At 39.8% G+C, this 26471-nt stretch overlaps 1 protein-coding gene across 3 annotated transcripts in view; it reads left to right on the top strand.

The window, feature by feature from the left end:
* Positions 1-6: 6 nt before the first annotated feature.
* Positions 7-26471, top strand: part of SGK3 (serum/glucocorticoid regulated kinase family member 3) — a 62253-nt gene continuing 35788 nt past the window's right edge. Inside the window, exon 1 of one of the 3 annotated variants that reach the window (XM_085306761.1) lies at positions 7-149. The gene's annotated coding sequence lies outside the window, so the exon portion shown is untranslated. Of the gene's footprint in view, positions 150-5972; positions 6038-19394; positions 19414-26471 lie in introns of those variants that run through there. The other 2 variants (XM_085306762.1, XM_085306765.1) reach the window with 2 other exon arrangements.

Here is a 26471-nt window from a genome sequence, read left to right on the forward strand (position 1 = left end):
CCCCTGCGGCCGGTGTCTGTCAGGCGGCGGCGGCAGGAGGAGCTCGGCTGACACGTCAGTGCAGGGAACGTTTAACCCCGCGGACACCGTCCAGGAAAAAGGAAGAGGCGAACCCGAGCGGGCGGACCGCGGCGGCGCCGCCGGGGCAGGTAGGGGGCAGCCGGGCGGGGGGTGGGGGGCGGCCGCTCCCTTCCCCTCCCCCCGCCCCCCCCGCGCGCGCGCGCGCGCGCCCTTCGGCCGTTGGGGCGGTTGAGGGGCCGCTGTGGCGGCCGGAGCCGCGGCGCCCGTTACATAAGCACCGGGGAAGGAGTGTTCCCGGGGCGCCCCGCTGCCCCACCGCACGGGCCTGTCAGAGGCTAAGACGCCAAACCGTGTCCTCGCCGYCCTAAGCTGGACCTCTTGCGTTGTTGCAGCCCTGCAACTTAGGAGGGCTTCTCTTAGCCTCCTGCGAAGTGTTTTTAATTTCGCCCTCCCGAGTTCCCTGCAGACTGAAGGAGGAACTGAAACTCTTTGCCCAAACGCTGATCCCTGTGGGTGTAAAGACTYGGCTGACAGGGATCTAGTTACAGATTAGGGGCAAAGTGCTCTCAGATGCATAAGCAAAAACGGAGAAATTTCTACTTTTTATCAGTTAGCGTGATTTGAGATATTATACTTGTAAATAAGTTGAAAAGCCATTCTGCATTTCCTCTCATATTCTTTTATCTTCCTGCCTCCCAGCAGTGTTGCTTGCTCCAAGCATTCTTGCCCTCCTCCTTTCAATATGCTTCTGTCTGTACGTATACTACTCTTTCATGTTTGCTTTAGTGGCTGGAAGGGTTTGAACTGTGAGTGGCAACTYTGGACAACACCAAACCCTATTTCAGTTCCACCACCTAATTCTATAAACCGTGGTGCTGAGCTGGAAGCAGACATTTAAGAGGAAAGGAGTGGCTTTGCATTTAAATTTGGAGCACTTGAAAGAGCCCTTTTCCAGGAAACCCTTTTCCAGTACCTCAGGAGGATTGGGGAGAGCCTGTTTTACCTTGCTTGCTCAGTGCCTTGCAGAGGAAAGGCCGTTAGTGCGGTTTGAGTCTGCTTTTTCTCTTTGCAGTGAAATCTGGGCCAGGGAGGTAAGGCCTGGAATGGCCTCTTTATCCCTTTAAATACCTTCTCTATGAGAGAGGGTTGGAGGCAAGGAGAGAATTAGGAAACTGTTTTTCCTTCCTGTGGGGAAGGACTTAGAGTGTGTTTATTTTCTGCACAGCGTTTGCGGGACGAGATAAAGCTGTGATGTGAACTTAGAGGGTTTACGTTAGGGGAACAACTAGTGGAGCTTGAAAGAATATCACACAATATTCACCTGTATGACTTTGTAATAGTTATAGGAGATCGTGCACACAACTTTTGTATGTTTTTTTCTTTCTGATCTCCTTTGGCTCAGTTCTTTCATGAACATCAAGAGCTTGAATATGCTCTTGTTGGCAGTGAAAAACTATTAGCAGTCTCAATCTCATTGTAGTATGTGCTACACCCTCCTCATTACACGCTCAGAGCAGTGAAATTGTGCTGAAGATGGTATTGGATGTTTGAAATGGATGCAGCTGTGACTTGAATTTAATCTTATTAATCTAATAAATTCAGTACCTATAATCTTAAAAGGGAATTAAACACTGATTAAGAAGATAGGAGAGTTAAGCAGGACTGGTATATGCGAGGTGCATCCCGAGTATTGTAAGACTTGTAGTTTATTCATTTCATTGTTCTGAGGGAAGTTTTTGTTATGATAATCAACAACTGATTGGAATTGTTGCTTTTTATTGTTACTATCTGTATTTTTATTCTTTAAGAATAGACACTTTTTTTTAAGGAGCTTAACAAGGCTGGATGTTTGCATCTCATTGAACAGAGATCTTCAAAGGACCTAATGGGGATGTTAGTTGCGTAGTTCATAGCCCACTCTGCTTATAAAATAATATATTGTAGGGAGCTAGTTTACTTCAAGATTTCAGATGTGGGCACTTTAAAATTACTAGTCTTTTCATTTTTTTGACTTGTTTAAAGTCAATCCACAAGTAGGTGGATAATTTGACTGTAATGGCGTATGTTTAAAATAGTCATTCCTGATTTTCAATATGCAGATTTTTTTTTCATCCTAGGTAGCTGCCAGCCTCCAAAGCTGACTYGATCCAGCAACAGGTACTTCAGTAGAATATGCTGAGTGCCAAAAATAAAGTATATTGAATAAAATGTCACAGATATTAACAAATAAAAATAGATGCATAGCAGCTCTTGTCTCCCCTGAGATCTAAGATTTATGATGGAAATCACATGTCATTTGCCATTTTTATAATGCCATACAGGCTAATTGCAGAATTTCATATTCATCATTACTGTATAAGAGAGTATGCCAAATCTTATTTTCTATCCCATCTATTCAGCTTAAGCATCTATTAAGCTGTGATCCTTCAGCTAYATCCACACATCAGCCCTTTCCTGCAAGATCTTCCCTATATCCCAGATCACTTTCCAGGTGGCCATGGTTTTATAATTTGTATGTAAATACTATGGCACTTTTATCCTCGGATATGAGGAATTTTATACACCAATGCCCAGCATTTCTGCATATAAACTGAGACTAGACTACAGCACACATTTTCAATTATAAATGAAGATTTATTTATTTCTGGCTGTCTAACTTGACATTTAGAAAAATGTTATTTCTAAAGAGTGGGCACTTCCCAAAAGCCAAGTCACTGCTGGTTGTTTTTGTGACTCCTTTTTGGATGTTCATAAGTCATTAAAGACTTTTATTGCTATGATTTTTTTCATGTATTCCAAGAAACTGGCATAAGTAATCTGTGTGTTTATACAGATTGAGCTGTAGTAAGGCAGTATGTTATTTTGATTTGAAGTTATCACTTTGAATGTTTATATTGAAATATGTGTTTTGCTCTAATTTAAATAGTATGCGTATGCTAAAATAACCTGCAAGGCAAAAGTTATACTTTCCAAAAGTAGAACTGAAGTGTTSAAGAATACTGTGAAAACACTTAAAGGTGTTAATGAGGTTCTTGCTTACATTCCTAGTTCTCAAACATACTTTATACACCCAGGTTTTCCAAACCACCTAACAAAGTGTCTGTCTGACTCTGAAAGTGTCTTAAACTTATTGGATTTCCCAGTTTAAGCAGAAAGTTCTTAAGCGCCTTATCTAGAGCTGCTGTAGTGAACCATCAAAGCCCCTGGGAGATCAAGAAACTAGGACACCTGGCAAGCATGCTGTAAACACGCGGGCTGATAGAATCAGTTATGTCCTGAAATGCAGTTATGTGGGCTTTCTTTTTAAATTATGGCCAGAAGAGGAACCAGAGCTCACCTGTCCATAATAAGCTAGTGGTGATGGAACTTGTGTAAAGCATGGACAGCATTCTAGCAGTGGAAACCTGGGCTCCTGGTCCCTGAACCCAAGGCATACAAACCAGCATGTTCTCTCACCTCCACTGCTGCTGCACAAACTGGACATAGTGAAGAAGAGGGCATGCTCCCCTCTTCCTTTTGACTGTAGCCATCTCATGGAAGGTGAAACAAGTTGCCAGACGCTGAGATGAGGGAGCACCAGAAGGAGCRTAGCTCTGGTACAGCAGTCTGTGTGCTTTCCTGGACAGCCTTGCACACCTTGTAGTACTTGGTTGCTGATGGTGAGACTGTTAGCAGAGGTGGGAATTTCTATAACATCTGCTGTGTTTCTCGAGAGGAGCAACACTTGTTCAATTGTTTAAGAACAGAATTGGCCTAGGAACCTAAGCTCTGAAGTTGGAGTAGAGGCATGTGTTCGGTGTTTCCTGACAAGAAAGTCCTCTTTCCAATGCAGAAATCTCCATCCTGGTGCACCTATCGATAGCCGTGTGATGATACCAATTTTTTATTATGCAAGTGTCTAGTTCTTTGCATAACTGATCCAATCCACAGGTTTGGGTGACTATAACCTGAGCTTTAACTCTGGTCCCTCATCTGGCTGTGTTGAGAATCTTCTTCCATAGCTTTTTAGCAAAGGGAGGAACAGGAAGAAATAAGGTTATATCTTCACGTGATCTTTTTGTTTGGCTCTTTCAGACACTGCAAGCATCATCTGACAAGGAGAGGGGAATTCCTCTCTTCTCTCATGTATATGAAATGCTTTGTTTTACTGGTACAGTGTTTCTTTGTTTTAGGGCAGGAAAGCACCTGTTGGGGGCAAGCAGGAATGTGGTAAGAAAGATTTGGTGTCTGAGTTTATTTCAAAGCTTCTTTATTCAAAGAGACATCACATTTTATTTGTTGGCAGTCTTGACTGAAACTACAGTGACAACTGGCAAACTGCTAGTGCTAAGTGCCTCGCCAAATACTATTGCAAAATACTGCCCGCTGCAGAAGTTGCATAACTTTATAGACCGTTACATTTATCTTGGAGAAAATTAAAGGGTATCGAATTCTGATACTTTGGCTAGAATGTGCTGTTTAGGCTGGGGGAGGCTTCAACTGAGAAACTGGACTGACATGTTTCCAGCTGCATATGAGGCACCCAGCATGCTCTTTTGCTGCTGCTTTCTCCTCCAGTTTGTATCACTAGTTTGCTTTCAACTGTACTTTTCCATCTCTTGTTTGCTGTTGTGAAACAACTCAGGGAGCAAGATTATTTAAAACTTTTTCATTGGACTGTTAAATGCAAAATAGTGCGGAACAGACTTCAGACAAAAGAAGTCTTCACCCCTGATTCTGGACTCAATGTAGGTACATCAAAATAGATTTGTAGTGTCCCAGGGAATTATAATTTGTATTTGAGTATCTACTGAACAGTTGTGGAATTGTAGTTACTCTAAGAGTTTATATTTATCTAAGTAACATAGAATGCAAAATCTGATGTATAAATACATGCAAAAAGTTTGCRAATTCTTGAGGAATTTGTTTAGTGTTACAGTAAGGGATGAGTTGGAAACACAGTTCTTTTTTTTCTGAAGTTCCTTGATGACCATTTCAGTGCTCAAATTGAAATTTCAAAGAGAAACTGGGTGTTCTAGAAAAAGCCTTGTTATCCTGCAATGTTCAATGAAACATTGCTTTACAGTGAAGTTTCTGAATTCATCTAGGAAGATACACTAAGGGATAAGTGCTGCTTAGGGCTAAATCCTACAATTTAGTTAGAAGGGATCTTGGAAGGTAGATAGTGCAACCTCATGCTCAAAACAAGGTCAACACTGAGTTCAGAGAAGGTTGCTCAGGGCTTTGTCTAGTTAGGTTTTGAAAATCTCCCAGGATGGATACTCCACAGCTCCTCCAGGCAACCTGTTCCAGTGGCCAGTTATCCTCATAGTGATTTTTTAGGTGGTTGTTGTTCTCTTCCTCTCTCATATCTAGTTGGAACTTTCCCTTTTTAATTTATGACTGCACTGCAGTACAGTAGAGTCAAACTGTCTTCTTGATAACCTCCTCAAAGGTATGGAGAGGCTGCTGTTAGGTCCCCCTGATGCCTCCTCTTCTCAGGCTAAACAAGCTGTGTTCCTTCAGACGCCACTAACAGGGCAAATGTTGCAGCTTGACCATCTTTCTTTTGATCACTGTTGTGCCCTGTGTAGTTTCTGTTTAAGTACAGGGATGTGGGACATGCATTTAAATTACAACCTGTTGGTCTGCAGTAGTTTGATAGAGCAACTGTGTATATAGATTGTGATAGTCAAGATTTAGAGGATTTAATATTAGATGGATAATTTTTAGAGGGGGGGCTTCTCAAGTGTTATATGTATATAAACTGGGATCGTTACCAAGCTCGTAATTATCTTTCATACCAAGTTTAGTAAATAGATAAGAGCTGAGCATTCAGAAAATGAATGCTTTTAATTCTCTGGAATTTCCATTTTATGGTATATATTTTTACTTTAATGAAGCATAGAATAGGGACAGGAAGTAATTAAGGAGTAAAAAACTGATTTTTTTTTTTTCCCTCTATGGGTGAGATTGAACCTTACCTTGCAACGGAAAGACACATTAAGTCTGGAAGTTTGGAATGCTGCTAAAAATAGTAAGTGGAGAAAATCAGAACCATTCAGAAGTAAAAGCTACTTGGTAAAAGTTCCCAGCCTGCCATTGTCAAGATGCACCATTGCTTCATAAAAGAAGAGCATATAACATTAATGAGTATATAGCAATGTTTTATGAGAGGTAGGAAGTGAAATGGAAGGGGGTTATCTAAGTCATAGTAGATACTGGCAGCCTAGAATATACTTGCCTCCTGATTTTTTTATTTATTTTTTTTACTTTTTTCCCACAAATATTAGGCCATCCTATTTCTTAATGTATCATGAGTGCTAAGAGATTAGCTTAACACCATTTCATATAAATAATTAATTTAGCTTGATCAGCTTCATTTACAAGGGGTTCTGGATTTTCAGAATAGCAGGGAAAGCTTAAGCAGTGTCTTAACATTAAAACATTTAAATTTGGAAAATAAAAAAAACAGTCCTTGCCAAAAAAAAGTCTGTTTTCTTTGGAATTTTGGAATTTTCAAGCATCCCTTGAAAAATCATGTGATACTTAGGACAATGACAGATAAAACGTAAATTACGTCATTTTGTCGAGCATGGCTTATACATTCATGAATTTTCAAGTTTGTTAATATAAAGTAATTGTGTCAGGAAAAAACTATGCTGTTTCCAACAGTATTTTACATCTTATGTATGTGTGCATACATTATACGTAACTATAAAAGCATATGCCAGATAGATTGGTTTAACTGAAAAATTCTGAAGAAAAGTGGAGAGATTGGCTGGTTCTTTGGTGCTCTTCATGTTAACTAATATGTTATGTGGTAGATGAATAGGATTCTTTATAGAATTATCTAAAACTAGGCACTGATTATTTGAAACAAAGGGTTTCTTTAGAGCAAAGTTTAAGCTGGCATTGCCATGAATCCTAGAATTATTCTACATTTAAATGAGAGAACACTGATGCACTTGTACTTGTGCTTTGAACAGTACAGAGCTGCTGACCAGAGATTGAGACACTGCTGGGAAAATCTTTCTAGGTTGACTTGCTTCTCTCTTTAAGCAGATAATGAAAAGCAAAACTAAACAGATGCTCTAAATTGCACTAAACTCTTCTAAAAATAGTGTCAATTTTTTTGGAGATATGAAAGTTTATTTTGGCAATGCATAATCCAAAAATCTATGGAAATCTCAGTGCTCTATAGCAATTTGAACATGTACTTATCCTCGGCTTTGCTTTGGGGCATTTGAGGTATAGTGTGTAGCAGCTAAACAGTATCTTACTTGTCTGTTAAAAAGCTGAGGAAGAAAGGGTGAGAAAGAGAAAATGTTTACAGTAGTTTTCTACCCAATTAAAATCAGAAGGCAAACTGAAATACAAAGAGTTTATATATATTCCAAGCCAATTAAAAAGATGTTTTACTGCTTGGATGTGAAGTTACACATTTTTAAACTTCATTTTATTTTCTGTTTAGAAGAAAACCAGAAGTTTGACTTAACCTCCCTGATTCAGAATACCTTTAAGTTTATGATTCATTTAGTTTTGGTTGTGGCATCTGGGTATTTCAGCATCTTTTAAGTGAATTGACTGAGACTGTTAGAAATTTATAAACTGGCTTAAAATGGTTTATAAAACTGGCTTACTTTCTGGTAAAATACTCTGTAAGAAATGCCTGTCTTGCAAAGGTGGTGTTGCAGCACTAGCCAGTTAGAAGCCTTAGTGAAGATACTCTGTTTATACCCTTAGTTATTTTTCCTGTTGGTTAATTATCTAGGAATAAAACCAAAATTCTGTAGCTGCCCTCAGGTATAAAAATGTGTCCAGAATTTCCGTGTAAACATCTTAATTGTATTTCATCTCAGTTGAGGTTGGGATTTTTGGATTGAGGTTCTTGTATGTTTGTTTACAAAAAATTAAAACAGGCAGGAGAAGGAATGGCATAATGTTTTGCTCAGAAATAAAGCAGAAGGCTTGTCAGCGTGTGCAAAGAACAGTTTTATATTTTACGTAGAAACATCACTTGAAACGACTTGAAGGAAATTTTATGATCAGCCACTCAGTCAAAGTACAGATACTTACTCAGGAATCATGTTGGATGTGTGACATGCCCAGATAAAGAAACAAAATAGTGTTTGACAAGGATTTGTAGGTTCTGGATTTTTCAGAACTTACACTGGCAGTTTCTTAGCTATAGAGCAGTGGTCCCTTGAGGAGCCGAGGTTGGTCTTGTATCTCAGAATAAACGGATGTTTTTCAAAGACAGCTATGCATACACAAGTGTGCAGGCACACAGTTTGACGCTTTTTTTAAATTAAAAAAGTTACATCATGAAATAAGAACACTGATAAGAAATTAGGAAGTGACAATGAAAAACTAGAGCATGCTTTGTCTTAGTTATGGTTAGGTTACTCTTTTATGGCTAGAGGACTGGAAGACATTGATGACTTGGATGCCTGACCTTTTGTTTTGTTTCTCCTATAAATAGTTGATTGTCATTAATTGSTGCTGCTATATGAATGCCACTGCTGGGCCTTGGACTCATCTGGTTTGGTGTGGGGTGAATCCATGTTACTGTGTTAGTTCAGTAGCCTGCTTTTGAAGTACATCATCTGATCCTTTCCACTTAAGCTTTGGTTCACTTTCGTGGGGAAACACACCGTGATTGTGGGGAGCATGCACAGGATTCCTTTCAAAGGAAGCCARACTGGAGAATGGACTGCAGGGTGTTTCCAAAGCCTGCAAACCACGAATGGGCATTCAGGCCATGTGACCAGACTAGAGCTGGCTTGAAGCAAAACAAACAAATCCTGCCACACCAACATGAGTAGTGTGGATGTCGGGTCYTTGGCATCAACTGTTTCCCCTCTCTGTGGATGTGCTTTTCTTGCGCTGCATTACTTGCTAAGGTGGGCRTTGACTTAGAAGCTAGAGCAAGAGCAAATGCAACTATATGCAGTCTTGCTTTTTCTTTTGACTTCAGATGCAGCCTCATAAGCAGTTACTTTTCAAAGTATAACACACCTCTAACATGGCTTTCTCTGGTCCTTTTGCAAACTGCAGTCTCATTTTCTCATCTTTTCTRCCGGTTTCCTGCCTGCCACTTGACTTCCCGCAGTCATCCTCCTCTTTGTGCTTTCAAACTAGACCCCCTTTTTTCTCCTCTCACACTTATTTGCCACCATCATAGAACATTGCTTTCAGCCTCAAGTTTTCCAGTCTCAAGAAGTCATCTAAACTGTGTCTGCCCCGAAGGTGAAATGGCTTTCTTTGGTAGTTTTTTTATTGGGGGGGGGGGGGGGGGAGAGTTATTAAGAAGCACCTGCCTATATTGTTTTTAAAGTTCTGTTCTTGTAAAGTCTCTTCTACTGTTTCACTGCTCTTTTATGAAACTTTACTGGTACTTGTCCCCCCTTTCCAGCGTCTAACCTGAATCTTCACCATGCTAGTTTTAAGAAGCCCATTAGGACTTGGCCTATGTGTAGCTTACCTGAAGACTTCTTGTCTTTTTGTCAGCCTTTTAAAATGCAATCTCTTATATATTTTCATTCTCTTAAATATCTAGCTTGTCCATCCCATTCCCCCCATAAATTATGTTTTCTTGACTTCCTTTCATTCTCCTTACTATTCCCTAGCCTGTCTCCAGTGGGTCCACATCTTTTCTAAGTATTCAGATACTAACAGAGTAAAGTAGAAGATTTTTTGTTTTAAAAACTGTTAAACTGCAACAGTCCTGTTCTATATCTCACGATAGTTTTTGCCTTTCTTACAACAGCATGGCCTTCTTTTGTGATCCTCTATAATCTGTTGCCTTTTATTTCTCATCCGGTATTTCTGTATTTGATATTTCCTGCTTGTGGGTAGTGTCTTATACATAACTGGTTACATTTCACTCTCCTTTCAGACCGCTACAGTAACCTGACAGTCATATGTTTAACTTGTATTTTGCACATCCTGAAATATTTCTTCTTCCTGCTTCTCAAGTTTAACTATTAAAATACCATGAGGCGCTGTGAAAGCTTACTAAAGGTAAGGTGTTACATCTGTGATTTCTCTCCTATCTAACTGCAAGGCCTGTCAGAACAAAGTTAGTGATATGACTCAACAGATCTCTGCTGGCCACTAGTTCATATTATCTTCCAGGTGCTACAAATTAATCTGTTCTGGATTTTGTCATGAATTTGAGATTAAACTAACTCAGTGAGTCTGTAATTTCACTTTATTCTTTTCTCTTTTCAAACTAAGGCAGATAATATTTGCTCCTTTCCATTTTTCTGGTATGTTGCTGTGCCTATTCTTTGAGTGCCCTATAACTAGTAATTCTGAGCTACTTCCTAGAAGAAATTAATCAGACACAGCCAATWCGTAAACCTCTAATTTCTGAATATTCTTACCTGTTGTTTTGTTTATATGATGGGGAAAACATACAAGTATACTGTAGGTTGAAATCTTACCTATTATGCTAACCACTGTTTACATTTGACCCTGTTAATTGTCTGGACATCAGTCTTCATTATTAAACATGGGACCCTTCTCAATGTCATCTCTCATCAGCTTTTCTCAGTGTTGACGAGGGCAGCAACATTTTCCTTGCTCTTGGAGGAAAAGAAAAAGGGAGGAGGGGATGACAACAGAAGAATYCTTATTACCAACATTATTTATGGTCTATTTGCATTACACTTCTGTCTTAACCATGCTGATTCTCCTATCTATGTATTCAAGCAGATTTTCTACTTACTGCTAGTGATTYGACCTTGTTTTCACATTCTGTATCTATCTGAAGCTCCTCACGGATCCCAAAACGCACAACTTACTGTTGTTTCTCTGAATAGGGCACAAATTATTCTATTGTATTATTTCTTGAAGGAAACTGCTGTTTTGTCTCCCTTTTCTCTTAGTCATGTCTGTTGTGAGACATACTCTCTACCTGTGTGTTGACCTTTGCCTTCATTACACTGAGCTTGCTCTTCGCTTCTATTTCATGAGTTTCAGACAACATTTGCTTAGAAACAAATCTAAAGGATTTACTACTTTCTAGATTCTTTCTTCATTTTATTAATCAAAAAAATGCTGATTTTGAACTATAATACCTGATGAATGTAAGTGTAAACAACAATACAATAAAGTTTGTTAATTGCGCAGACCAGTGTTGCTGATGAAATGGGTATCATATGTTACTCAGTTCCCATTCCAGTCTTTTTTGTTTCATTCCCAAGTTGTGTTAATGGTCCTGTTGTCTAGATTTGAGGGTTTATTTTATTTATTTTTTTTWAAAAAAAAAGCAGCTCTGGCCCCCTTTTTAAAATGGCTACATCATTGTCAAAACTGGTTTGCAATAAATACAGACCAACAGTTTATTCCTTGGAACACTTTGGCTCTGCAGACTGCCTACTGCATGTTGTCCAACATTGTTCCCAGCGCTGGTGGAGCTACCATACCCAGAAACATCAATAAAAAGGGGGTTGGGGGGGGGGAAGGACATGCATGCTTTCAGATGTACAGTTACTACATGCTTCTATTTCTGGTTTGTAACCTGAGTCCATTTATAGTTGTTACAGATTACATTTTACAAGTTGTCAGTAACATACAAAGTTTTATTGCTGGATTCAAATGCTTCAGTCCCAAGGAGTTCCAGCTGTGGACTTGGGCCCGAGGTTCATTTCCACTGCTGGTTATAGCAATGAAAGGCAAAAAATTTTGACAAAACCACCTCGTTAGAATTGTGACTTGAGTGACCTTAGCAATTAACTTTAAGTGCTTCACATTACTTTCAAAAGTTTTCAAAAGGGAATGCTGTGCTGCATTTCAGTCCAGTAAGAGACCTGATCCTTTGCACTTTAAATCTTAGTGAAAGAAATGATGCTAAAAACTTACAGTTGATCCTTCAGATCCAGGATGGGTGAAAAAATAAAATGAGCATTCACTTCGCATTCCGCTATGGGAAAATGATCCAGGCAGCATTTCCTTTCAATTACAGTTTTGGCATATGCTGCCTTTCTTTTAAAAGAAAGGGATCTGGTTGTCCTAACTAGAGTTGTAGGAACTAGGAATAAAAAGATTCTGAAACATTGAAAGATTATTAATTATATCATCCATTGAGCATGATTAGAGGGATATGCGTAATAATACATATGAATATGTATAAGTTTACATAGTTACCATTGTCACTGGAAGCTACTAAGCACTCTAAAGTGGCACCAGGTCCAGGTGTGCTAGGTGTATTGCACAGAATTAATAAAGATGACATTTTTTCCAACAAACTGCTCTATCTTTTATTTCCAGCTGGTAAATTTTTCATCCACAGTGTGAAAAGGAACCTGAACAGAGGGCTGATAGTGACATTCGTGTGTGGAGAAGGCAGGGTAAGGTGGTTGTGAACAAAATGCTGAACCTCTTGAGGACTGAAACACTACCATTTTCCTCAAGCAAGGCTGGGTTTCAGAGTTGGGAAGTGTTGAATTACRTACGAGACAGGATGCAACAGACTGATAGACAAACATCATTATCTGAGTGAAGGTAAACCAGGAGGATGGTGCAACAATAAATGGGAAGACTTTCTTCATTGCCTACTATCTGATATTACTGTTTGTGAAGCGTATATGCATGTAACTGCCTGCAGCCTCCTGTCTGCCCTGATGAAGGCGCCCAACACAAAACACTGTTAAGGGGATAATATAACAATTAAGACACATAGGCAAAGCTCTCCCTGACGTGATAACAAAATGCTTTTGTACTTCTGCTTGTATTACATTTCTAGCTAAGTAATACTTACTGTAATTTTTTAGGTTAATTTATTTGTAGCCCTTCATACCGAGTTGGAGAATAGAATATTTTTAGCAAACTAATTCACTAGACATATTGAAGCATGCACCCAGATGTTCATATGGCATTCCAGTCTCACTGGCATGGGTGAGAGCTCTACCATAAATTTGTATGTAAACTGGTGGTTCTGCTATTATACAGAAGAGCAATCAATATTGTGTGATACCAGAGAATTTGGACTCTAGTGCTTTTAGAAAAAAGGAAAAAGTGAAATTCCTTGCTTGAAATATACTACTTGTTTTATTGTTTTATTGTTTTTTTTCTTAGCTTAATATTAGTATAGCTGTCCCTTTGCAAATAATCTTCTACTGTGGCCTAATGAATAAGATTTGATGAGAATTTGGAAAGCTTGAGATCTCTTCCTCATTCTACTGCAGAAACTTTCCATGTACCTTAGTTGATCCTTTTAGTCTCTATTGCAAGTACTTTTCTATTGCTATTTCTGTGTTTTACAGTTTAGTAGGTCTTAATTTTATTGTTCATTGGAATCTGAACAGGCTTGGCAAAGAAAATGCTGTTTCTGGCAAAGAAAATACTTCTTAGTCTCTTTAATGGATTTCAGACTGTAATTTATTTATTCTCTCTAGCCAATAATATTTGGGGTTGTGTTCATTTGTTTCTTTAGGTCTGATGCTGGTCTGTAGTTAATTTGGTTGTATCTTGGCAGAGAATATATCACAGATTTGGAAGCTGGATTATTTTCTTTCTAAGGCTCTTCAGTAAAATGACTGCTTAACCTTTCAGGTCTAGATAGATTATGTAGCAGAACTTGAAAACTTTCTTCCAAAATGTAAGACCAAAATCCCATGGTTAATGCACTGAGAAGATACTGTCAAGTGTTCCCTGAAATAACTTTTAGTTACTGTCTGATTTACCTTTCCTCTTAGCAAATCTGCAAGAAAAAAGTTCACCTTTCCATACAAATCTCCCTATGAAAGAGATGTGGGGTTTTGGGGGTTTTGTTTTGTTTTACAAAGAAAAGGAGTGGGAGTTCTGTATGTTTTCCTCTCCCCTCTCCCTAGAGTGCTCTCAGCTTTCCTAGACATGCAATAAAATAAAGCTTCATACAGTCCCATGTATGTTAAATAACTAACCTTCACATCTTCCTTTCTTCATACACCAACACTTTTAGCATCCACTGAAGTGTAGTTTGATCCTGCATCTGCCCAACATGTTAGCAATATTAATGCTTTCAAGTTCACCTTTTAAGGAAAATGCCCCAAATTTCTTTCGCTTTGGTGTGAATGCTTTCACGTTGTGTGTTCTCTTTGTCTCCCGTGGTCTTTGGTCCTTTTGTGCCTTGATGGAACCTCTCCTCTCTCTCAGTTATGAAAATGCCAAGTTACTCTGGCTTGTGTCACTTGAGGCATCCTCTCCATAAACTGGATTTTAAAATCTAGTGCTCATTTAATTGCACAAGTTCACAATAAATGCAATAAGATGTATACCAAAAGCTTTATTGAGCATTTTTGCACATAGGAGCACTGGAGCTAAGGATCAGCTCTATAAACAGCCATCTTACTTGCTCTGACCTTTGAAAAATTAAGCTAAACTTCAGTAACAGCCACAACAAAAGATGCCAGAGGTGTTCCCAGGCTTCTTGGATGCATATCAGTAATCATTTTTGGAGTGCCGTTTAACTTTTACTGTACTTCAGTACTCCTCTTCTCAAAATTAAAGATTGTTCTTGTAATAGTGAGAAATAAACAGTGTTGGTATTTTATGATCTTGAAGATACTTATAATCAATCTGTGGAGGCAGAGGGGGAAAGGAATGAAAATATCCTTGATTAACCTATCTTCATTCTAAAGGAGGTATGTGTTTCTTCCCAAGGAGTCAGTACAGAAGATGTGGCTTGGAACAGGTGTGGTGAAGCCCTAGGACAGACAGGAAAACTGAAAAGACAGGAGAATGCTAAAAAAAAGTAAATTGTGTAGTGGTTTCTTGAGTTAATTCAGTAGTAGGAATTATAGTTCTGGGGTGGTTTTATTGGTTAAGTAAGAACCCCTTGTCTTGACATCTATCCACCAGCTCAAGTATCCTTGTGGAGGTAAAGTTATGAACACAGATACTCTCTGTGATTTTAGTGTGTTAACAACTGTGTGTGGGTAGGCATGAATTAGTGGCAAACAAAGGGGAAAGATGATAACTGTAGGACTGGGAGGACCTTGGTTATATCATGGTGAGCTGTGAAGGAGAACCTTAGCTATATCAAGGCAAACAATGACAGAGTATTTCTGAAGTGAGTAATTTGAAGGGCTGTTGTTGCAATTCTTTTTTTTTATAAATGAATGGTTAACTTGAATTGGAAGCTATTTGATTTAGAAATCTGGTAGTGAGTCATTCCATTCCTGGGGGAAAGTAGAGCTACTGCAACACTGATGGATTTTTGAGCACTGATATAGTATCTGCTTCAGACTGAATTTAAATTTTCACCAGGTAATTCAAGAGTGGAAGATRTTAGCACTCTCCTCCAACACTGCTCGTACAAGCTTCCATTAATGTGCAGCATATTTCAGGTTGGACATCCTCATCAACCTTGCATTTGCATCCAAACAGAGATTAATTACTGGTAGTTCCCTGAACTTAGTACAAATCATTGAAGAGCTCCAGTATTTTACTATCAGTGCTGAAACAATATATTTAACTGCTTTAGTATGTAAGATAGAGAACATTTTCTGTCTTCACAGGTTTACAAAATATTTTATCTTGCTTCTAGAACAAAATTGTTTCTCTGCTTAATTGAAAATTTATAAAAAACTTAATGAATCAAGCTGACACAAAGTAAGATTGCCTTGTAATTATGAAACTCTGCCATTTTGCTCTTTTGTGTTCTTACAGTAACTTACAATTGGGCTGTCATCTACAAAAATGACTTTAATTTGTACATCGCAGTTGGAAGCTGCAGTTAGAATAAGACTTTCTTGTTCTCATGACTGGCAGAGGGAAAACAGAGTGGTTTGTAGGATTTATGTGCAAGAAAATCTTAATGTGAAACTGATATATAACAAACTAATTTGAATGATGACTACAAGAAAGTACAATGTCCTTTAAATACTTTGGTTCTTATTGTCCCTCTAAAATGGGTAWATTTACATCAAAATGAAATGCCAACAGATGCAATTTTATGATAAMTTTTCCTATTTAATATTCATAATCAGTGTGGTAGCCCACAATATCTTTCTGTGTTCCCTGTGGTCCTTACCACTGAAAGCCATAATAGTTTAAAAAAACAACCAAACAAACAAACCCTGATGACCTGAAAGATTATTTAATCTGCCATGTGCTGTTTTGAAACTTCATCATGAAACCTGCAATACTGACTTCTGTTATATCGCCATGTTATTTTTTCTGAAAAGAAAGATAYATTAAAGAAAAATTTAGTTTCTCTGCAGTCAGTACAGTGCAGAAGTTGATCGTTTCCTGTCCTCTGCTCTTTCTTGTTCTTGGACATCCTATATCATATCAGTTTTCCTTGATACAAGATGTCTGGTTGTATTTTTGTATAAATTGGTTGCTGAAACTCACTTAATGTTTGAGACTCTCATAAGCAATTGACACCTTGACCCACAATTCTAAGAATTGATGGAGAGAGTTTTCAGGTTTGGATTTTTTTTAAAAGGGGGGGGGAAGCTGATAGATGAAAATATATATCCTCTGTGGATTGTCAACAAGATTGGGCATGTGGTGAATATGAAGAAACAGCTAGATAACCAAGTGATCATAGTAAGAACAGCAAATAAAAACTTTTTTTGCATTAAAAATTCTGTGTCCTTTTTGGATTATGAGATACCGCTTCTAGCTTTGGTAGTACATTATTAAATTACCATCTTTTTTAATTCTGGTTTGGTATGTAGCAATGCTATAATAGAATGCTTATGTCTTTTGACATAAACAATTTGTTAGAAATACTAACAGAATTGTAAATCCAAATCTGGTATGTTCTGTAGATCTTACGCTGCCTTATACTGCTGATATTTTGGAAAAAAGCTGAAAGAAAATCAGATACGAAAACCACTGACGAACAAGAAAACCCACATTTCCTTCCTTCTGTCAGAATAAGGCTTCTGAACTGTGCTGTAACTGTTCTTATTTCCAGAGGTTCAGAAGACTCTTAAGAATTGCAAGTAGAGAGTAGCTTAGGAGCAGACAAACCTGGTAGTAAGAGAATCTTCCTGACCTCTTGTCCACTAGTGAGAGTAGTGACCAAAAGAAATCCCCCACCTGTGCAGAGTTTCCGTTGAATAGAATATCTGTACAGATGAATTACAAGTGAAGAGCTTGAAAATACAAGTATAATAGTTGGTTGTGTTCTCACTCATTTCTACGGTTTGGAGAAGAACTCTTGACATTATGGGTACACCCACCTCTACATTGTATGTGAGAGCATCTGTGTACCGAAGTATGCTTGTTTACCAAACTCAGCATTTGTAATTCTAGTAGAATTGTGGTGTAGCTGAGATCCAGGAGGCAGATTTAAGAACCGTCCATACAGAGTAATCACTTTAAGAGCAAGCATCTTTTTTAATACTTAGCTTTGGTGTACCTTACAGTACATACTGCTTGAATCTCCTGCAAGCTCAGATAATGACCTGCTGTATAAAACTGTATTTATAAACTGAATACCAAAGAGTCTTTGTGAAGAACAAAATGCAGATCTTATGGTACTATGAGGTGGGAATTTTTTTTTAGCAGCTTATGCTGATACTTAACAGGTATATTGAATAACTTCAGCTTCAAAGCACTTAACAGTGCAGTAATTTATTACTTTTTTATATGCATGTCTACTGAAACTAGTCCCAGAACATTTYGGTGTATATCAATAAACTGCATATTAGACATTATTCAAGCACATATTTTGCTACATATTTCTAATGTGATCCATTACCTTTGTCCTTGTTATATGTGTACGCACCATTTACAGGCGTTATAAAGTGATAACGATCAGGTTCAGTGCTCTTTTTTTTTGTTTTTCTCATCTTCTTGGAACTCAGGCAAAAGTCCAAGTCTGAACTGAGGTGCACTGAAAATGCTTCCCTCTAAGCATGTGGAGGAGGCTTGAGGTGCATCTACAGCCTCAGAAGAGGCACTTCTCGCGGATAACTGGAAACTAAGCTAAACTAGTTTATGTGAAGTTTAGCATTTGTAACATCCTGCCTCTGGTGACTGAAGTGGTTCATAGAGATTTCACTTGGGTACCTGTTTTGTACACCCACTTGTACTGAGTGGAGTAGGTGCAAGGCAAACAAGATTTGGGCTGAGTGAGCAATAAATACAATAAATMCACACAACTTCAGTTAGTGATGCTTCTGCTAAGGACCATACTGCAAAGGAACAACAGCTCATGGTGGGGCCCTGTCTGCTACTGCACTAATAAGTGAACAGGATGTAAGCAGTAATTTTTGGATCAGAATTGAGATTTGTGAGATATTTTACCTGCACTTCACTGCTCATTTTAAATGCCTTGCATTGTAAGTAATTGTTATAATGCAAACAACTTTTATAGTGCAATAAATTGTCTAGCAAAATACATTGTTCAACTCACTCCAACTTGAAACAACTCTAATGCCTGATAYTGCAGTAACACAAGGACTTTCAATGAATATATGAGTGAAATCAAGAACATGAGAAGGATTAAGTGAAGAAGAAATATTTTAAATGCAGAGGAAATATTTCACTGTCTGACACTGTTTTTTGTCTTGAAAATCTATCATACTTTTAAGCAGTTTTTGCCAAAAATTGCTTGTCTCTATCAAATTACCCAGAAGTTTGTTAGCTACAATATACTATTGAGAAAGAGTTTTCCCAAATATATTTATAAAAATATACTGAGATTTTGAATAATATCACAAAAGGTAAAAAATAGAACTTTGCATTCAAGAAAATAGGATAATTTGGAGCCTTATTTTTTTGATGTTTTCAATTTGTTTTTTATCTTCTAAAAGCTTATCTGATGCTTGTGACTTAGGAAATGATTTCTGTGTATGTGTGCTCTCTAGTATCCGTGTATTTGGATAAAATGTGAAAGTGATTATGGTATGGAGTAGGATGCGATCTGTAAAAACTGCCATATGTCCAATTTTTCCCCAAAGATGCCTCCTCTCATCTTCTGCTTGGAAGTGCTACCAGGACAGAACTTGAGCACTGGTAACATTTGTTTTGGATGTCTGAATACTCAGCAGCCAAGTAGAGAACGGCCATTCAGTCTAGACTGTAGATGTTAAGAAGCCCCCCATACGTATCTGCTAACCATGCAGCGTGAGGCTGCTGTTCCTAGGAAGAATGGTAGGTAGTGTGTATGTGCTGTGGTGTTGTTCAGTGTAAAGTTTGGGTCACTTAACCAGGGGTGTCACTCTAAGTCTTTGCTAATGGGACTTTTCCCTGTGACTGAAAGTGCTTGCTGTTTACTACAGCTATTCTTCCCTAGAGAAACTCAACTGTCGGTCTCGTCTTCCCAGTGTGTAAATATACTGATGAAAAAGCTGAGAGCTTAATGTACTTTTAACAAAAAACATGGTTACTCTGAAGAGCTCTGGCAGGGAATCTGCATTTCCGAGACATGGAACAACGCAGTTGGCCTACATATTGCTTTAGGTAGGCATAAACTTTCCTGTGTAATCATTTGGCTTACCTGTTTTTCTTTAATTCCTTGTGACGTTTCTTTTAGAAGTGATGCTGCTGCTTCTGGCACTATGCTTGCTTGTGTGGTTCATCTTTAATAAATGTTTCGTGTGCTTTAATGTTATGCATACTCTGATATTGGTGAAATGGTGCAATCCACTAGTTCTGTCTCTTTCTGTTGGTTCGGTTTTTCATGTTTACTACACTAAGCATGGTTCCATGTAGTGTTGTGGATTCTGGTTTTGATTTCCATCATCCTGTCTGCTCCAGGACTCTCTTCTTGCAAGATGTGGATTTCTTTTGTTCATGTTTAGAGTGCTGGAGAACTGTCAGCTCACTGTGAATGTCATTCAGTATTGAGAAGCCTCCTTTACTTGCAAAGTTCCTGTGTTTCATCAAGAGATAATACTGCACCAATCTGTACTTGCCTGGGTGGCTTGTGGTAGTTTTATGTGGATTGGCTCCTTTGTTTGAGGGAAGGGGTTGGAGTGTGTTTGTTGCAAATCAGTTCCTTAGATATTAATTTAATCTCTCCAAACTGAAAGACTCTCTCCCTAATCTGAAGAAATTTAGCAGATTTAGCATTTGATCTAGAGTGTAAAAAGTAGGTGGGGGAGGGGGGRGAAACACATTTCTCCCTGCAGCTCATCTAAAACTAAACCACTGTTCAGGCTTCTCTAATAAGCACAGGTGGGCAACTGTGAAAATGAGTTAAATGAAAGCTATTAATATACATACATAATTTAAGTGTTACAAAACCAGCTTTGGTGAAGAGCAGTTACCTGGTGAAACCGTTGCTTGCACGTGCACTATGGAGTTTACATCTTATGCAACTGTATTTTTTTCCCCACTTCTCTGAGACTTTCAGCTAAATCACTTTCCCACTTAGGGTCGCCTTTTATTTGATCTTTACCCTTGATAGCCCATGRCTTTTTTTATTTATTTTTTTAATAAAGGCCTCTGTCAGAGGCCTGTTTTCCCTAATCCGTGAGTATTAGGTGTCATGTTAAGCAGAGCTGAACACCTGCTTCCAGCTGGCCCATTCCCAAGCCTCTTAAATCCAATTTCTAAGCAGTCAATACCAAGCAGAGATTGGGGTAAGGGTTTGGATTAATTAGATGTATCCAAACAAGAGGCTGGGAAGCAGAATGARTATAATTGATAAGCACAGAGCATAAAATGATAGAAAAGGGCAGATGCATATCTGTCATTGTGTATTTTTGTGGGGACTTTGTGGCTGTCAGAATTGTAGGTATTACATGATATTTGCCCCGAGTTGCTATATCTGTGTCATCATGAGGTCTGTCCATTACAGCTCACAGCTTCCTGAAGGGTTACGTTCTCAGGCTGCTTATATACTGTTAGCTGGATACAAAGCGTTCAGAATGGCCTTAAAGGAAAAAAAATGGGCTAAAGTCATTTGGCAAGTGCAAGTTTAACTGCAAGGGTCGTCAGGTTTTTTTTCTAAGTGAAGTTTATGTTTAGGGCCATATGGACTAAAGGCCAACAATAATTAGAATCATAGAATCAGTAAGGTTGGAAGGGACCTCTGGAGATCATCTAGTCCAACCTCCCTGCACAGCAGGGTCACCTAGAGCTTGTTAGACAGGGTTGCATCCAGGCAGGCCTTGAAGATCTCCAGAGAAGGAGACTCCACAACCTCTCTGGGCAACCTGGTCCAGTGCTCTGTTACTCACAGTGAAGAAATTCCCCCTCACATTCAGGCGGAACTTCCTGTGCTTCAATTTCTGCCCATTGCCTCTTGTCCTGTCACACGGGACAACTGAAAAGAGTTTGTCCCCATCCCCTTGACACCCTCCCTTCAGGTACTTGTACACACTAATAAGATCCCCCCTCAGTCTTCTCTTCCCCAGGTTCAACAGGCCCAGCTCTCACAGCCATCCTCACAAGGCAGGTGCTCCAGCCCTCTGATCATCTTCATAGCCCTATGCTGTCCAGTAGCTCCATGTCTCTCTTGTACTGGGGAGCCCASAACTGGACACAGTACTAGAGAYGAGSCCTCCCCAGGGCTGAGTAGAGGGGCAGGATCACCTCCCTCAACCTGCTGGCAACACTCTTCCTAATGCAACCCAGGATACCATTGGCTTTCTTGGCCACAAGGGCACATTGCTGGCTCATGGTCARCTTGYYATCCACCAGCACTCCTAGGTCTTTCTCTGCAGAGCTGCTCTCCAGAAGGTCAGCCCCCAGCTTGTACTGGTGCCTAGGGTTATTCCTCCCTAGGGGCAGGACTCTGCACTTGCCCTTGTTGAACCTCATGAGGTTCCTCTCCGCCCAGCTCTCCAGCCTGTCCAGGTCTCTCTGAATGGCAGCACAGCCCTCAGGTGTGTCAGCCACTCCTCCCACCTTGGGATCATCAGCAAACTTGCTGAGGAGGCACTCTGTCCCCTATCCAGGTCATTGATGAAGAAGTTGAACAGGATGGGACCCWGTACTGAGTCCTGRGGGACACCACTAGCCACAGGCCTCCAACTGGACTCCACACCACCGATGACGACCCTCTGAGCTCTGCCTTTCAGCCAGGTCTCAATCCATCTCACTGTCCACTCGTCTAACCCCCACTTCCTGAGCTTGTCTAGGAGGATGTTATGGGAGACAGTGCCAAAAGCCTTGCTGAAGTCAAGGTACACAATGTCCACTGCTCTCCCCTCATCTCCCCAGCCAGTTATTCCATCAGATAATCCATCAGATTGGTTAAGCAGGATTTCCCCTTGGTGAATCCATACTGGCTACTCTTGATCACCTTCTTTTCCTCCCTGTGTCTGGAGATGACATCCAGAATGAGCTGTTCCATCACCTTTCCAGGGATGGAGGTGAGGCTGACYGGCCTATAGTCGCCTGGCTCCTCCTTCCTGCCCTTCTTGAAGACTGGAGTGACATTGGCTTTCTTCCAGTCCTCAGGCACCTCTCCAGTTCTCCAGGACCTGTCAAAGATGATGGAGAGCGGCTTAGCGACAACATCCACCAGCTCCCTCGGTACCCATGGGTGCATCCCATCAGGTCCCATGGATTTGTGGATCCAGAAGGTCTCTAATCCTATCCTCCTCAACCAAAGGAAAGTCTTCCCTTCTCCGGACTTTCTCCCTCACATTCAGGCTGCAGGATTCCTGAGGGCTGCCCTTAGCAGTGAAGACTGAAGCAAAGAAGGCATTCAGTAACTCTGCCTTCTCTGTATCCCTTGTCACCAGGGCTCCTGCCCTATTCAGCAGCGGGCCCACATTTTCCCTACTCCTGCTCTTGCTGCTGATGTATTTGAACAAGCCCTTCCTGTTGTCCTTGACATCCCTTGCCAGACTCAATTCCAGCTGGGCCTTAGCCTTCCTTGCTGCATCTCTACATACTCTGGCKGCATTCCTATAATTCTCCCAAGTAGCCTGTCCCCTCTTCCACATTCTGTGTATTTTCTTCTTCTGTCTGCATTTGGCCAAGAGCTCCTTGCTCACCCATGCAGGTCTCCTGCCCCTTATGCTGCACTTCTTACTCATAGGGATGCACCGCTCTTGAGCTTGGAGGAAGTGATGTTTGAATACTAGCCAGCTCTCCTGGAYCCCCCTTCCTTCTCAGGCCTTAACCCATGAGACTCCACCAATTAGGTCTCTGAAGAGCCCAAAGTCTGCTCTCCTGAAGTCTAGAGTTGCAATCCTGCTTGTTGCCTTACTTCTTTCCTGCAGGATTCTGAACTCCACTATCCATACTCATGAATTAGGGGAAACAGGCCTCTGACAGAGGCCTTTATTAACAAAGATCACCTTACATCTGTTGCAATGTCACAGTAATACCTTTTGGAGAGTTTTAAATAGACATATTTGGTTTATTGTAGTTGCTGATATGCAAGATAGCATCACAGAAGAGTTTTTGATTCCAGAGATCATTTCACCTTACTGCCCAAATTCTTGTTACTGTCTGTTTAGGGACAAGGTGGGACAAGAGGTTGTGTTACCTCTGAGCAGGAAGAGTAGGATAGAAAACTTGGTACTGTAAATGGTGGGGTAAGATATTCTTTTGATACAATAGCTAAAACTGAAATCTGTTGTGCCAGTGTTTGAAGCTGAAAGTGAGAGAATTATTTCGAGGTGTTAGTCAATTGACCCACAGTGTTTAAACAGTAACTAAAGCTATTGGACTGTACTTGTCAAGTGGTTTGGGCTGTGCTTGTTGTGTGAATATTTGAATATATATTCAAGTMCCACAGCATATATATGTATGTACAGAACTGTGCTCACTAACAAAGGTCCTGGCTACGTGTAAACAAGTCTTCTGCATTCCTGCTTTGTCTTACAATGTTTTTAATATTGTATTTTGGCCTGTTTAGTTCTCTTGATATCATAAAATTAGACTTGTGGTATTTGGTCAGTGACAAGTTTTTTTTCATACTAGTTTAAACACATTTTCAATAAAAAATAGTTTTTCCTTCACACCTGTTATACTATTTTTACACTGTTTCCGCTATATTTTCACTATTTACTATTACTTTCTGCTCTTACTGGGCTTGGTGAAACATGTTAGAGATACTGGGTATATCTGTCATCTCTTATGTTTGATATGGCTTGACTGGTCCTTCATTTCTCTTCTCCAATTTTTTTTCCTCACCCCTGCCTGACCCAGTCACTGGCGTTCTTCAATACAGACCTGAAATAAATGGGAAGACAGTAGGTGAATAGATTTCTAACATTGTTTAGAAGCTAAGTACTACAAAGTAGTGGCAGCTAGAGTCTTTGTGTATCTTACTTGCCTAGGAAACATAAATGAGGAATGCAAGGGAGTTCCCGTGGACAAAAAAAAGTCTGAATGAATGCTGACCTTGTAACTTTACTTAAAAGGCAAGTTGTGTGTTTCTAGATCTACTCTCCAATTAACTACTAAGTGCCCCAAGCAAGCTGACATTAGACTATTACCCTTAGAAAGCTTGTCAAGCAAATCTGTAAATTAAGGTTTCTTCAAATTTTAAAAACCTTAACAGTGTTTTGTATGATGTGATGCAAAAGACAGGTGAATATGCCGAGTAACTCACTGGGGCAAATTACAGTTTAAGGATACATAGCAGGTCACTCTATTTAGACCTAGTACAGATCAAGAATAGTGAAATGAACTACGTAAAATGAAATGGTTGACAGCCCTATCAACCTCTTCAGAGAGTTTTTAACTGCAGTGAAGGACAGATAGCTTCTTCTTATTCAAAGAGTTAAGGTTAAGGCTGTGTGGTCAGGTAGACAGAATTAWATTATCTCTAGGCGAGGGTCTTTCYTGCTTTCCTTGGTTGAGGCCCCTCTWCCATCAGTCCAGTTCAGCTGATCTGCTGACAAGTGAATAATTAACTGAAAAGTATTGACCAGCTAGATGAACATTGCTGAACAACTTTTAAGTAGAGTAACTGTTGAATACAGATTACCTGATTAAATTATTTGCCACCAAGTTATTTTAACTGACTCARGTTCAAAAGCCTTCTTTTCTAGGGGACTGAACTAGAAGTGCTAGTACGGTTTGTTTAAAAACTCCCTATAAATGTACGGTGAATATCTTGCCATATTTGAGCAAGCAGAAGACAACTGTTGCTACGATGCAGTCTCTGTATACAGCAACGCCTGTTCAAAATTACAAAACATCAAAATCAGAAAAGGGCAGGTTAGGATGAGAAAATTTCTCTTTTCTTCCTGTGAGGCCTCTACTAAAATGGAAGATTATGATCCAGATGAGTTGACCTGTAGCTTGTGTGTACACAGTTGCAACATGCTAATCAAAAGATTGATGTGTTTTAAACAGTGCCAGACTGTTTCTCTGGTTTCTTTTTGGAGAGCTCTTCAACGGCTGTCATGAGTGTAGTATTTATGAATACTTGCAGCAGGAGCATTCAGAAACATGATCTCCTGAATTGCTATTTGCTAGATACTTGCCAATACCTGTGACCTGTTTAAATGAACGTCATCATGTCTCATCAGGCCCAAATATAGGTCTTGTGAAAACATGCTTGTAGAACATGGGCCTTTTCCGTAATCAATGGAACAATTTTCTGATGACATCTTGTGTTTTGTTGGGCACTCAGATGGTTCACCTGAGTGAACCCACGTTGTACTGTTTTAAGTCAGTGGCACTGACTAATCTGTTCTCACATTTGTGCATTGTTTACACCGCAATTGAAGTCCAAAGAATTATTAATCATTTCAGGTATTTAGATGGAAGAAACTAAAATGCCATGATCTTTTACCTCGTGTTTCTGTAGATACCCTTTGCCTCTCAAGCCTCGTCTGAACAAAGAACTATGTATTGGTTTGGAGACAGTACACAGATGCTTCATAAACATGAAGTTTGAACATAAGACACAGCAGCCTGTTCAGTTAAACTGAATCCACGCTCTCTGATGGCTGTCCTGCCCTTATGGATCTATGGAACAAAATAAAGTGGAAGGGATGTTGCCACTAAAAGATTTTTTTCTGGAATTTGTGTTTTGATAACTTTCTTATAGCCTGAATCTGCTCAGAAAAAYTTAGTGAGTTACTTTGTTTTGAGAGGTCCAGCTGAGTTTTAACTAGGGTATTAAAACTTATCCTCTAATTTCTGAGGGCCTGGAAACAATGTTCCCTGAACAGTGCTAGACATTACAATAACCTGTCTCATGGTGCTGCCTGTGCAGGAGGGCAGGGAGAGCTTCCACTGCAGCACCTGGTTCAGTGCTGACCTTGCCGGTGGATCGTGGGCACCCATAAATGCATTGAAGAGTTAACCTGGAAATCCTCTTCACGTGCCGTATGCACGATTTTTTTTATTATTATTTATTTATTTGTTTATTTTGCAGAGCGGCAGCGTCGCCGTTGCTCTTTCCAGCGGCCCTCGGGGGATCGGCCGCGTCCCGGCGGCCGCGGGCGGTAGGCGGCGCCGGGGCTGCGGAGCCGCCGCCTGAGGCTGGGACCGGCTCGGGATCTGGGGAAAAGCTTGCAAATAACTCGTAAATAAAGCATCCGGGAGGGGAGTTGTTATTATTTCTCGGGGTTATTTTATTTTCTTTTTTTTTTTCC

This window comes from Rhea americana, unplaced genomic scaffold (genome assembly GCF_003343005.1).
Source record: "Rhea americana isolate MKP2758 unplaced genomic scaffold, rheAme1 scaffold_247, whole genome shotgun sequence".
Classification (NCBI taxonomy): domain Eukaryota; kingdom Metazoa; phylum Chordata; class Aves; order Rheiformes; family Rheidae; genus Rhea; species Rhea americana.